Here is an 11,917-nt window from a genome sequence, read left to right on the forward strand (position 1 = left end):
AGGGGGGTGACTCGTTGCTGTACCGGGAGTTCAGCAACACGAAGCCACCAAAGTTTGATGGGACTCAGGATCCGATAGCAGCGATGAGATGGATCTCTGACATTGAGGGATGCTTCTACACATGTTCTTGTCCGGAGCATCTGAGGGTACGATTCGCGCTGAACCAACTTTGCTTGGGAGCGAAGGACTGGTGGAAGTTTGTGACATCTGACTTTTCTACTGCAGAGCTTACCGCGGTGACTTGGGAGAGGTTCACCGCTATGTTTCGAGATGAGTACGTTCCCTCGATGGAGAGGGAACAGTTGGCCCAGGAGTTCTTGTCCCTCAAGTAGGGGACTGAGTCTGTGACTGTGATCACACGGATGTTTCATGAGAGGGTGTTGTTTTGCCCTGAGCACGTGTCAACCGAGCAGGCACGTATGAGCCGATATCTGAGCATTCTGAGGAGAGACATTCGTGAGTTCGTGGCAAACTCGACATACCGAACATTTACTGAGCTCCAGGAAAATGCTCGGAAGAGGGAGATTGAGCTAGAGACTCAGGCCAGGGAGGAGGCGGAGTCTCAGAGGAGGGATAGGCGGCCGACACAGTCTTAGCCGGCGGCCAAGCGGGTAAAGGCCGCTGATTCGAGATCGGGAGGTCAGAAGGGCCTCACTTGTGGGAAGTGCGGCAAGAGCCATGATGGGGTGTGCAGAGCAGGTGTGTGTTACAAGTGCGGGAAGGAGGGGCATATCGCGAGGGATTTCCCCAAGGGATTTTCGGTTTGCTTCCATTGCAACCAGACTGGCCATAGGAAGGCCGAGTGCCCGCAGCTGCTTCAGGGATCAGCATAGGGATCTGCGCCTTCTACCACTCGAGCTACAGAGAGTCGGCCCGTGAAGGCCGAGGCACCAAAGGCTCGCGGCAGAGCCTTCCAGTTGACAGCGGAGGAGGTCCGCGCAACACCCGATGTTGTGGCTGGTATGTGATCTTGTAACATCCGGATTTCCAGGGACATTATTGTGTATGTTAATCTTGAGATTTAAGGAGGGACTCGACGAGTTGTGGGACCAACTCGCCGAGTCGAGTCGAGTTGCTCGCGTGGATTTAATGAGTGGACTCGACGAGTCAGAGGAGGGACTCGCCGAGTAGGTGTTGGGAAGAGAAACCCTAATTGTCCGGGTTTGTGGCCTATTTAAATGAACTTATGACCTTGGATGCGCTTCATATCTCCTGTGAGAAACCCTAAATCGCCATTGGAGCCATGGAAGAGTTCTTGTGATGAAATCATGTAATTTGGTGGGTTTTATGGAAGGAAAAGAGCATGATTCAAGCAAGGAACGAGATGGGGGTTGTGGATCTAGCATTTCTTCACATGGGACTGCTGTAGGAGGTATAATTGTCACACCCCCAAACCAAGGATGGCGGAAACGTCCGGGGGTGGAGGACTTCATGCATAGTATCATAACAGCAATTGTAATAGTAATTCAAGCAAACACAACCAACATATATATAATTGAAAAAAAAATTACATCATTGTATGAATTACATGTTTACGAATCAATTACAATATGTTGATAAAATATGAAATAGTAGACGCCTTAGCGTCCCATCCTCAAAAGCACTTGATTACCTGTTTAATGATTTCCTGAGAATACAAGTTGTTTGAAAAAGTGTCAACACAAATGTTGGTGAGTTCATAAGCTTTTCATTTGTAAAAGTAGTATTTGTGTTAGAAAAATCCAATATTTTCCTTAATGTGTAAATGTAGTCTTAAAACCCAAAGACCGAAATGTACAAGTAATTTGTCATATTTATAGTAAAACAATGCAAGTTTAAATCGACATAAACTCGTTAAATTTTAATGAAGTCCCCGTAAATTCCAATGTTTGTTAATACTTTATGTGAGTTTATTATAACCATACTATGACCACGGTTGCCTAAAACGACGTTCTTCAGGCGTCGGAAATGTTATGACATTTGTCACCCCAGACCTATCGGTCTAACTGTTGCATGCAGTTTAGGTGTGGGTTTGTCAAACCCAATATAGATCTATACGCAAGTATCACGCTCTCCCTCAAGGAGACTCTGGTTACAATACAGGACTTAATGGTAATTTGAAGTAAATGTCTCACAAAGTCATTAACGGAATTACGTGTTATGAAAACTTGGTACCGTATGGCCGTACCTTGCTTAATGAAAATATCCTTTGTATAAATGTACCCTTTTTAAATGTATGTGTTATGTAATGTATCATAAACTATACCTATTATGGTTTATCAACCAAGGGTAGTACGTGGTAATGTATGCAAACTATATTCAAAATAGTTTATTTAATGTTTGAATGTATCGATTGTACTTTGATTATAATCACTTGTTATTCTTTATATTTTATATGACCAAATCCATTTGTAAACTGATGTGTGTCTAAATATTAAGATAAAATATCATATATTGCAGTAACATATAGTCACATAAAGATATACACCTTGCTCAACATGTTACAAGGTGAAATGAAATTAACAGCAACTTTTCGTTAAAAACAGTTTCTGTTACCGTTCTTAGAAAATTTATAGAAAAATCATCACAGCTCTAAATCCAAATCTGCAAATTTTGAGAGTTTGGAATATGAGTCTAGTTTGTTCGTGAATTTTATCATGATTTTTAGTGATCTCTAACAGAGGTGAAAATGTTCATAATCACAGACTGGTCCGGGTTTGCCTCTGAAATGACAGGCAGTTTTGTAAAAATCACCATTAATTGTAGAAAAATCATTTGGAGATGTGCAAGTAGTCATTTTAAAGCTAAGAGTTTGAACTACTTGCACCTGAAACAGTTTTGAAAACTAAAAATTTTAAGTTGACCAAAACAGTCCGTGATTAACGTCCATCTTTTCTGATACAATCTGTTAGAAAAAGTTTAATTGTGTTCTTGATGATTTTACTTGTATTCCCCCCTTAAAACTTAAGAAAAACATGTAAATGTATGGGTATGAACTCACCTTATGTGATTTCAGTAGATGAAAGTGAGATAGAGGAAGTGTTCAACCCAAGAACACTAAGAAGATGTCTTGATGATTCGAGAATCTAACACCGAATAAGATGGAATTTGTGTAAGATATCAATGATTTGAGTAGAATGGAGTTTAATAATTATGTGAATGATGAAGATACTTACTAATTGAAGAAAGAAATCCCTGGAGAAAGCCTTGAAGTTCTTGAAGTTAAGAGAAAAGATGAGAGAATTTTGGAGAGTGTTCTTGGTTGCTAAGTGTAGAATGAAAGAGTTTTTATGGAGAATGAGGAGAGAGGATCAATCCTCCAGCTCTTAGAACGTGGGAAGAGCTGGAGATTGGTTGTAAAGGTCCACTAAGGAGACAAGGAGTAGTGGGAAAGAGTGGATGATCATAGAGTGAGGTGGTGGTGGCTTGCTTTTGTCATAAAATAAGGAAAAGCAAATATTCCCTCAATAATTAGTCCAACCACCAATTCTTTTAATACATTTTTATAAAAACCCTGGAGATTTATATATTTTGGGGCCTTAGTTTATAAAATAAAGTTTTGGGTGAAAATCCCACGTTAAAATAATGAAAAACGGAGTTAAAACGAAGTCGTAGTCGAAAAACCGGAAAAATTATGACACGCAAACATGCATGTCGTCTTCTTTTATGACAGGGGCTTCCTTGATACTCATTGCGTGTCCTAAACACGCGAGTCGTAAGTTTACGACAGACAAATGTGTGTCGTCTTCCTTTATGACAGGGACTTCGGTCCTGAAGCTTCAGTTTTGGGTCCTTAAGCCTATTTTACCCCGTTTCAAGTGGTTTTTGACCCAGTTAAGGGTCGGGATGGCCCGAATGATTACAAAAAATTAAAGGAACTTTTGAGAGAGATTTGGGAGAGATTCGGGAGAGATTTGGGAGAGATTTTAATAGAGAGAGGTTGAGTGAAAGAGATTGTGAGAGGTTTCGTTTGTGATCTTTTTGAGTGTCCGGCTTCGCAACGAAAGGTCCATAAACCCCGTTAAGCCATGATTTAGTGTCTTACACAATCCCGATGATTGTGCAATAGTGTTTTATCGCTTTGGTTTGTTGTTTAGCATTGTTAAGGCTAAAATCAAACACATGAACTTTCCAAATGATGATTTCTCATTAAAATAGCGAATTGTATAGTGATTACATAACGTAAACCCTAGCATACAAGGGTTATTGGAGCTGACCGGTTTGACTTGTTGACTTTGAATTGACCGAAATTTGACGGTTGTCACATCATCCCCCCGTTAGAAGGAATTTCGTCCCGAAATTTTCATTTTGACTGGGATTTCAAGAGTTTGGGAAGAGATGTGGATACTTTTGTTTCATCTGATCCTCGCGTTCCCAGGTGAATTCGGGTCCTCGTTTAGCGTTCCAACGTACCTTCACGATGGGAATACGACTTTGTTTCGTTCGTTTGATTTCCCGGTCCATGATCTCCACAGGTTCTTCCACGAAGTTGAGGCTCTCATTGATCTCGATTTCCTCGAGTGGAATAATGAGAGTCTCATCGGATAGGCACTTTTTCAAGTTCGAGACGTGGAAGGTAGGATGCACATTACTAAGTTCGCGGGGTAGATTGAGTTTGTAAGCTACGGGGCCGATTCTAGCGAGAATCTCAAAAGGTCCTATGTATCTTGGATTCAGCTTCCCACGCTTTCCGAAGCGTATCAAGCCTTTCCAGGGTGAGACTTTCAAAAGGACTCGGTCTCCCACCTGGAATTCCAAGGGTTTCCTCCGCTTGTCCGCGTAGCTTTTCTGTCGGTCTCTTGAGGCTTTAAGTCGTGCTCGGATTTGTACGATCTTTTCGGTGGTTTCGCGGATGATTTCTGGACCGGTGAGAGTGCTATTAGAGACTTGCCCTCTAGCTAGCTGTGTATCCCCCACCTCAGCCCAACACAGGGGTGATCTGCATTTGCGACCGTAAAGAGCTTCGAATGGAGCGACTTTGATGCTAGTATGATAGCTGTTATTGTAGGAGAATTCGATAAGCGGTAGATGGGTATCCCATGCTTTACCGAAGTCTATCACACAAGCTCTTAACATGTCTTCCAACGTTTGAATGGTTCGCTCGCTCTGTCCGTCGGTTTGTGGGTGGTAGGCCGTACTCATGTCAAGCCTAGTTCCCAATGATTTTTGTAGAGACTGCCAAAACCGTGAGGTAAATCTACTATCTCTATCGGAGATAATGGATATCGGCACACCATGGAGTCGTACAATCTCTCTGATGTACGTTCTAGTCAGCTTCTCCATCTTGTCGGTTTCTTTTATTGGAAGAAAGTGTGCTGATTTGGTCAATCTGTCTACAATTACCCATATTGTGTCAAGACCGCCCGATGTCTTAGGCAGCTTGGTTATGAAGTCCATTGTTATTCGTTCCCACTTCCACTCAGGTATATCCGGCTGTTGTAATAGCCCGGATGGTTTCTGGTATTCGGTTTTGACCTTAGCGCAAGTCAGGCACTTGCTCACATAGGTAGCAATCTCAGCTTTCATGTTCGGCCACCAGTATAATTTCTTGAGGTCCAGATACATCTTATCCGACCCGGGATGGATGAAGTATCGAGTCTTGTGTGCTTCATTCATGACGACATCTCGGAGTCCACCGAACTTCGGTGTCCAAATCCGGTTCATGATATAACGTGCTCCATCCTCCTTGACTTCTAAGTTTTTATCCATTCCCCTTAATGTCTCTCCTGCCACCTTTTCTGGTTTCAAAGCTTCCAGTTGAGCTTCCTTGATTTGTATGGTCAGGTGGGAATGGATTGTCATTGTTAAGGATTTTACTCGGCGGCCCGAGTACTCCTTCCTGCTTAGAGCATCGGCCACTACATTGGCCTTGCCCGGATGATAACGAATTTCGCACTCGTAGTCATTTAGCAACTCCACCCATCTCCTCTGTCGCATGTTGAGCTCTTTCTGATTGAGGATATGCTGAAGACTTTTGTGATCAGTGAAGATAGTGCATTTCGTGCCGTAGAGGTAGTGTCTCCAGATCTTCAAAGCGAATACCACTGCTCCTAATTCCAGGTCGTGCGTAGTATAATTAACCTCGTGCGTCTTAAGCTGTCTCGATGCATACGCGATAACCTTCCCTCTCTGCATGAGCACACATCCGAGGCCTTGATTCGAAGCATCACAGTACACTACGAAGTCCTCGGTTCCCTCTGGGAGAGACAAGATCGGTGCGCTGCATAGGGCTTGTTTTAACGTTTGGAAAGCAGTTTCTTGATTATTTTCCCACTTGAATATCACACCTTTCTGCGTCAAGGTGGTGAGTGGTTTCGCAATCTTGGAGAAGTTTTGTATAAATCTTCGATAGTAGCCAGCAAGCCCAAGGAATTGTCGAATTTCGGTTGGCGTCTTGGGTGCTGACCAATTCTCGATTGCCTTGATCTTGGAGGGATCCACATGTATGCCTTTCTCACTTACCACATGTCCAAGGAAATCCACTTCTCTAATCCAGAATTCACACTTAGAGAACTTAGCATAAAGCTTCTCCGCTCTTAGCGTCTCTAGCACTTGGCGTAGATGTAGGCGATGCTCCTCCTCGCTTCGCGAGTAGATCAAGATATCGTCGATGAATACGATTACAAACTTGTCTAGGTAGGGTCGACACACTCTATTCATTAGGTCCATGAATACCGCAGGTGCGTTTGTTAAACCGAAGGACATCACCACAAACTCGTAGTGCCCATAGCGAGTTCTGAATGCAGTTTTGGGAATATCTTCTTCTTGAACTCGTAGTTGATGGTAGCCTGACCTTAGGTCGATCTTTGAGAAGAAATTTGCTCCTTGGAGTTGGTCGAAAAGGTCGTCGATTCGGGGCAGAGGATATCGGTTTTTGATGGTGAGCTTGTTTAGTTCCCGATAGTCGATGCACATGCGAAAGGATCCGTCCTTCTTCTTTACAAAAAGGACTGGTGCTCCCCAAGGTGAGAAGCTTGGTCTGATGAACCCTTTGTTCAAAAGCTCGGTCAACTGACTGGACAACTCCTGCATTTCTGATGGTACGAGGCGGTATGGAGCTCTGGCTACGGGGGTAGCTCCGGGTATTAAGTCAATTCTGAAATCGACTTGTCGTGCGAGTGGTACACCAGGAAGATCCTCTGGGAACACATCCGGGAAGTTACACACTTCGGGGATGTACTTGATGTCTTTCACGTCTTGTTTCTTGTCTACTACATGGGCTAAGAAGGCGTGGTACTCCTTCCGGAGATACTTTTGGGCTTTGATGCATGAGATGACTTGTAAATTCGCACTAGGTTTGTCACCATAGATGAGAAGGGTTTCGTCATTTGGTAGATTGAGGCGAACGGCCCTTTCGTAACATAGAATGTCGGCACGGTGAGGAACTAACCAATCCATCCCGATGATTACGTCGAAGCTTTTTATGGTGACTGGCATCAGGTCAATTTTAAATGTATGGTTGTCTAGAGTGAGAGTACATTCTGAGTATATATCGCTAGTGCTTTCTACTTTCCCATTTGCCATTTCTACTACATAAGTATCCTTTAGTGATTGGGGATTTTGTTCAAGTAAATGTTTATATTGGTGGCTCACGAAACTCCTCTCCGCTCCACTATCGAATAGTACGCATGCATAAGAGTTATTGAGGAGAAACGTACCGGTAACCACCGTGGGATCCTCGACTGCTTCCCCGTGTCCTATTGCCAGGACTCTTCCTACTCCACCAGCATTAGGGGCTTGTGCTTTGGGGCAGTCTCTTTTGAAGTGACCTGCGTCTCCACAGTTGTAGCAGGTCCGGGTTGCCCCCGTACTGGCGACTTGGTTGATTGGTTGAGCCGGCGCTTTACAGAAACGAGCAGTGTGCCCCTTCCTGTCGCAGTTGTTACAGTGCATCTCCCTACAAGCACCATTGTGGTGAAAGTTGCACTTGTTGCACTTAGGTAGTTTTCCCGCATATGGCTTCGGTGGTGCTGGAGTGGTAGCAGTAGTGGCAGCATTAGTGGCAGCATGGACAGCAACAATTTGTTGCTTCTTAGCGGGGTCCTGTGCTGGTTGGCTCTTCTTTTCGTTCCAGAACTTCCTTTTGTTGTTTCCCCCTTTTGATTTATCAGTGGTGGTGGTTGTAGTATTATGACCGGCTCGGTGGTCAACAAGTTGTTGTGCCAGCTCCCTGGCACTGTCAAAAGTAGTTGGCCTTGAAGCCAGGACACTACTTTGCACGTGGAGAGACAGTCCCCAAAGGTATCGCTCCACCTTTTTCTCCTCCGGAGTAACCATTGTTGGGCAGAGGAGAGCCAATTCATTGAATCGGGTGGTGTAGGTTTCAAGGTCAGAGCCCGTCATCCTGAGGTTCCAGAGTTCTTGTTCCAGCTTTTGAATTTCACCTCTCGGGCAGTACTCCTTCATCATCAACGTTTTTAGTTCTGCCCAGGTTATGGAGCTAGCCACTTCGAGAGTAAGTGACTTAACCCGGCAGTTCCACCAAGTAAGGGCCCGGCCGGTGAAGGTTAAGGTTGCGAACTTAACTTTGCTCGCTTCGGGGCAGGAGCACACCTGAAAGACTACTTCGGTCTTTTCAAACCATTGCATCAACGTGATGACTCCCCCGCTTCCATTGAAGTTGTCGGGTTTGCCATTTGTGAAGTCCTTGTATGAACACTCTTTTGCACGCCACGTATTGTCTCCGTGGTTAGAGTGTGTAGCTCCCGATCCCGAACCACCAGCTCCGTTGGTCCCTATATGTGACATTGCGGCCGCTACGGCTGCTGTTACTGCAGCCTGGAACATCGCGGGATCAAACTGTGGAGGCGGCGGCGGAGGAGGTGTTGCTGTGTTGCTGGAAGGTCTTGGTCTTCTTCTTGGCGGCATGGTTCTGTCATAAGTCGTAAACCAATGTACTTTTAGTAAAAGTGTATTTATAGGGAGAGAAATCTTTTATACATAAAGTATATTATTACGTTGTTTTCCGGTATGTTTACGACACATACGATTTTATACTTTTTATTGACCCAATACATTGGGTTATGAGGTAAAATGAAAGTATAAAATATTTTTATTATAGTAACACAAAATACTCCTATAGTATTTGTAAATGTTTAGTTTTGAGTTCTTAAAGCATTTAGTTACTTTATAATATTCATCATACTTTTAATGAGAATTTATAAGTCCTTGTCTTACCCGTTCGGCTAACGACCCTCCACCGATCAAGGAAGCGGTGGGTGAGAGTGGACACCCATTAAGTTGCCATTTTATAGGCAACAACCTTATACCCCCCTTATAGACCGGCTTCGTGAATGAGGCGTACTAGCGGTAAGACGAGTTTGTTAGATTTGTTGTCCATCCTGACCATCCCCCGGTATATGCAAGTCAATTCCCGGACAGATATAGTTGATCAGGCTATATCCTTCCCAGACTTGATTTACATATACCAAGGCATACCCATAATGTACAACTCCTCTTCTTTTATTTTATGTTGTTGTAGTTATGACACTATGTGAGCATGTATGCATGTATTTATACCTTTTTAATAAAAAGAATCATTTATTTTCTAAAAGTATATTTATTTGAAAAAATGCACAAATCAGAGACTATTAGTCCCAATTGTGTTTATAGTTTGTATATCTTATGTGGTTTGATATACTTAATTCACTATAAACTGCGCTCTGATACCAATCTGTCACACCCCCAAACCAAGGATGGCGGAAACGTCCGGGGGTGGAGGACTTCATGCATAGTATCATAACAGCAATTGTAATAGTAATTCAAGCAAACACAACCAACATATATATAATTGAAAAAAAAATTACATCATTGTATGAATTACATGTTTACGAATCAATTACAATATGTTGATAAAATATGAAATAGTAGACGCCTTAGCGTCCCATCCTCAAAAGCACTTGATTACCTGTTTAATGATTTCCTGAGAATACAAGTTGTTTGAAAAAGTGTCAACACAAATGTTGGTGAGTTCATAAGCTTTTCATTTGTAAAAGTAGTATTTGTGTTAGAAAAATCCAATATTTTCCTTAATGTGTAAATGTAGTCTTAAAACCCAAAGACCGAAATGTACAAGTAATTTGTCATATTTATAGTAAAACAATGCAAGTTTAAATCGACATAAACTCGTTAAATTTTAATGAAGTCCCCGTAAATTCCAATGTTTGTTAATACTTTATGTGAGTTTATTATAACCATACTATGACCACGGTTGCCTAAAACGACGTTCTTCAGGCGTCGGAAATGTTATGACATTTGTCACCCCAGACCTATCGGTCTAACTGTTGCATGCAGTTTAGGTGTGGGTTTGTCAAACCCAATATAGATCTATACGCAAGTATCACGCTCTCCCTCAAGGAGACTCTGGTTACAATACAGGACTTAATGGTAATTTGAAGTAAATGTCTCACAAAGTCATTAACGGAATTACGTGTTATGAAAACTTGGTACCGTATGGCCGTACCTTGCTTAATGAAAATATCCTTTGTATAAATGTACCCTTTTTAAATGTATGTGTTATGTAATGTATCATAAACTATACCTATTATGGTTTATCAACCAAGGGTAGTACGTGGTAATGTATGCAAACTATATTCAAAATAGTTTATTTAATGTTTGAATGTATCGATTGTACTTTGATTATAATCACTTGTTATTCTTTATATTTTATATGACCAAATCCATTTGTAAACTGATGTGTGTCTAAATATTAAGATAAAATATCATATATTGCAGTAACATATAGTCACATAAAGATATACACCTTGCTCAACATGTTACAAGGTGAAATGAAATTAACAGCAACTTTTCGTTAAAAACAGTTTCTGTTACCGTTCTTAGAAAATTTATAGAAAAATCATCACAGCTCTAAATCCAAATCTGCAAATTTTGAGAGTTTGGAATATGAGTCTAGTTTGTTCGTGAATTTTATCATGATTTTTAGTGATCTCTAACAGAGGTGAAAATGTTCATAATCACAGACTGGTCCGGGTTTTCCTCTGAAATGACAGGCAGTTTTGTAAAAATCACCATTAATTGTAGAAAAATCATTTGGAGATGTGCAAGTAGTCATTTTAAAGCTAAGAGTTTGAACTACTTGCACCTGAAACAGTTTTGAAAACTAAAAATTTTAAGTTGACCAAAACAGTCCGTGATTAACGTCCATCTTTTCTGATACAATCTGTTAGAAAAAGTTTAATTGTGTTCTTGATGATTTTACTTGTATTCCCCCCTTAAAACTTAAGAAAAACATGTAAATGTATGGGTATGAACTCACCTTATGTGATTTCAGTAGATGAAAGTGAGATAGAGGAAGTGTTCAACCCAAGAACACTAAGAAGATGTCTTGATGATTCGAGAATCTAACACCGAATAAGATGGAATTTGTGTAAGATATCAATGATTTGAGTAGAATGGAGTTTAATAATTATGTGAATGATGAAGATACTTACTAATTGAAGAAAGAAATCCCTGGAGAAAGCCTTGAAGTTCTTGAAGTTAAGAGAAAAGATGAGAGAATTTTGGAGAGTGTTCTTGGTTGCTAAGTGTAGAATGAAAGAGTTTTTATGGAGAATGAGGAGAGAGGATCAATCCTCCAGCTCTTAGAACGTGGGAAGAGCTGGAGATTGGTTGTAAAGGTCCACTAAGGAGACAAGGAGTAGTGGGAAAGAGTGGATGATCATAGAGTGAGGTGGTGGTGGCTTGCTTTTGTCATAAAATAAGGAAAAGCAAATATTCCCTCAATAATTAGTCCAACCACCAATTCTTTTAATACATTTTTATAAAAACCCTGGAGATTTATATATTTTGGGGCCTTAGTTTATAAAATAAAGTTTTGGGTGAAAATCCCACGTTAAAATAATGAAAAACGGAGTTAAAACGAAGTCGTAGTCGAAAAACCGGAAACATTATGACACGCAAACATGCATGTCGTCTTCTT

The 11,917-nt window shown here is 41.5% G+C and overlaps 2 long non-coding RNA genes across 2 annotated transcripts; both read right to left on the reverse strand.

The window, feature by feature from the left end:
* Positions 1-1,465: 1,465 nt before the first annotated feature.
* Positions 1,466-8,012, reverse strand: LOC145125823 (uncharacterized). The gene is made up of 2 exons (XR_013716161.1): positions 7,638-8,012; positions 1,466-1,627 (listed from the first exon to the last, which is right to left on the reverse strand). It is a non-coding gene; the product is annotated as an uncharacterized LOC145125823 (long non-coding RNA).
* Positions 8,013-9,739: 1,727 nt separating this feature from the next.
* LOC145126236 (uncharacterized) lies at positions 9,740-11,684 on the reverse strand. The gene is made up of 3 exons (XR_013716373.1): positions 11,430-11,684; positions 11,255-11,339; positions 9,740-9,901 (listed from the first exon to the last, which is right to left on the reverse strand). It is a non-coding gene; the product is annotated as an uncharacterized LOC145126236 (long non-coding RNA).
* Between the last annotated feature and the right edge of the window lie 233 nt (positions 11,685-11,917).

Source organism: Lactuca virosa, chromosome 7, assembly GCF_052849685.1.
Source record: "Lactuca virosa cultivar CGN04683 chromosome 7, Lactuca_virosa_CGN04683_v6, whole genome shotgun sequence".
In the NCBI taxonomy this organism is placed as follows: domain Eukaryota; kingdom Viridiplantae; phylum Streptophyta; class Magnoliopsida; order Asterales; family Asteraceae; genus Lactuca; species Lactuca virosa.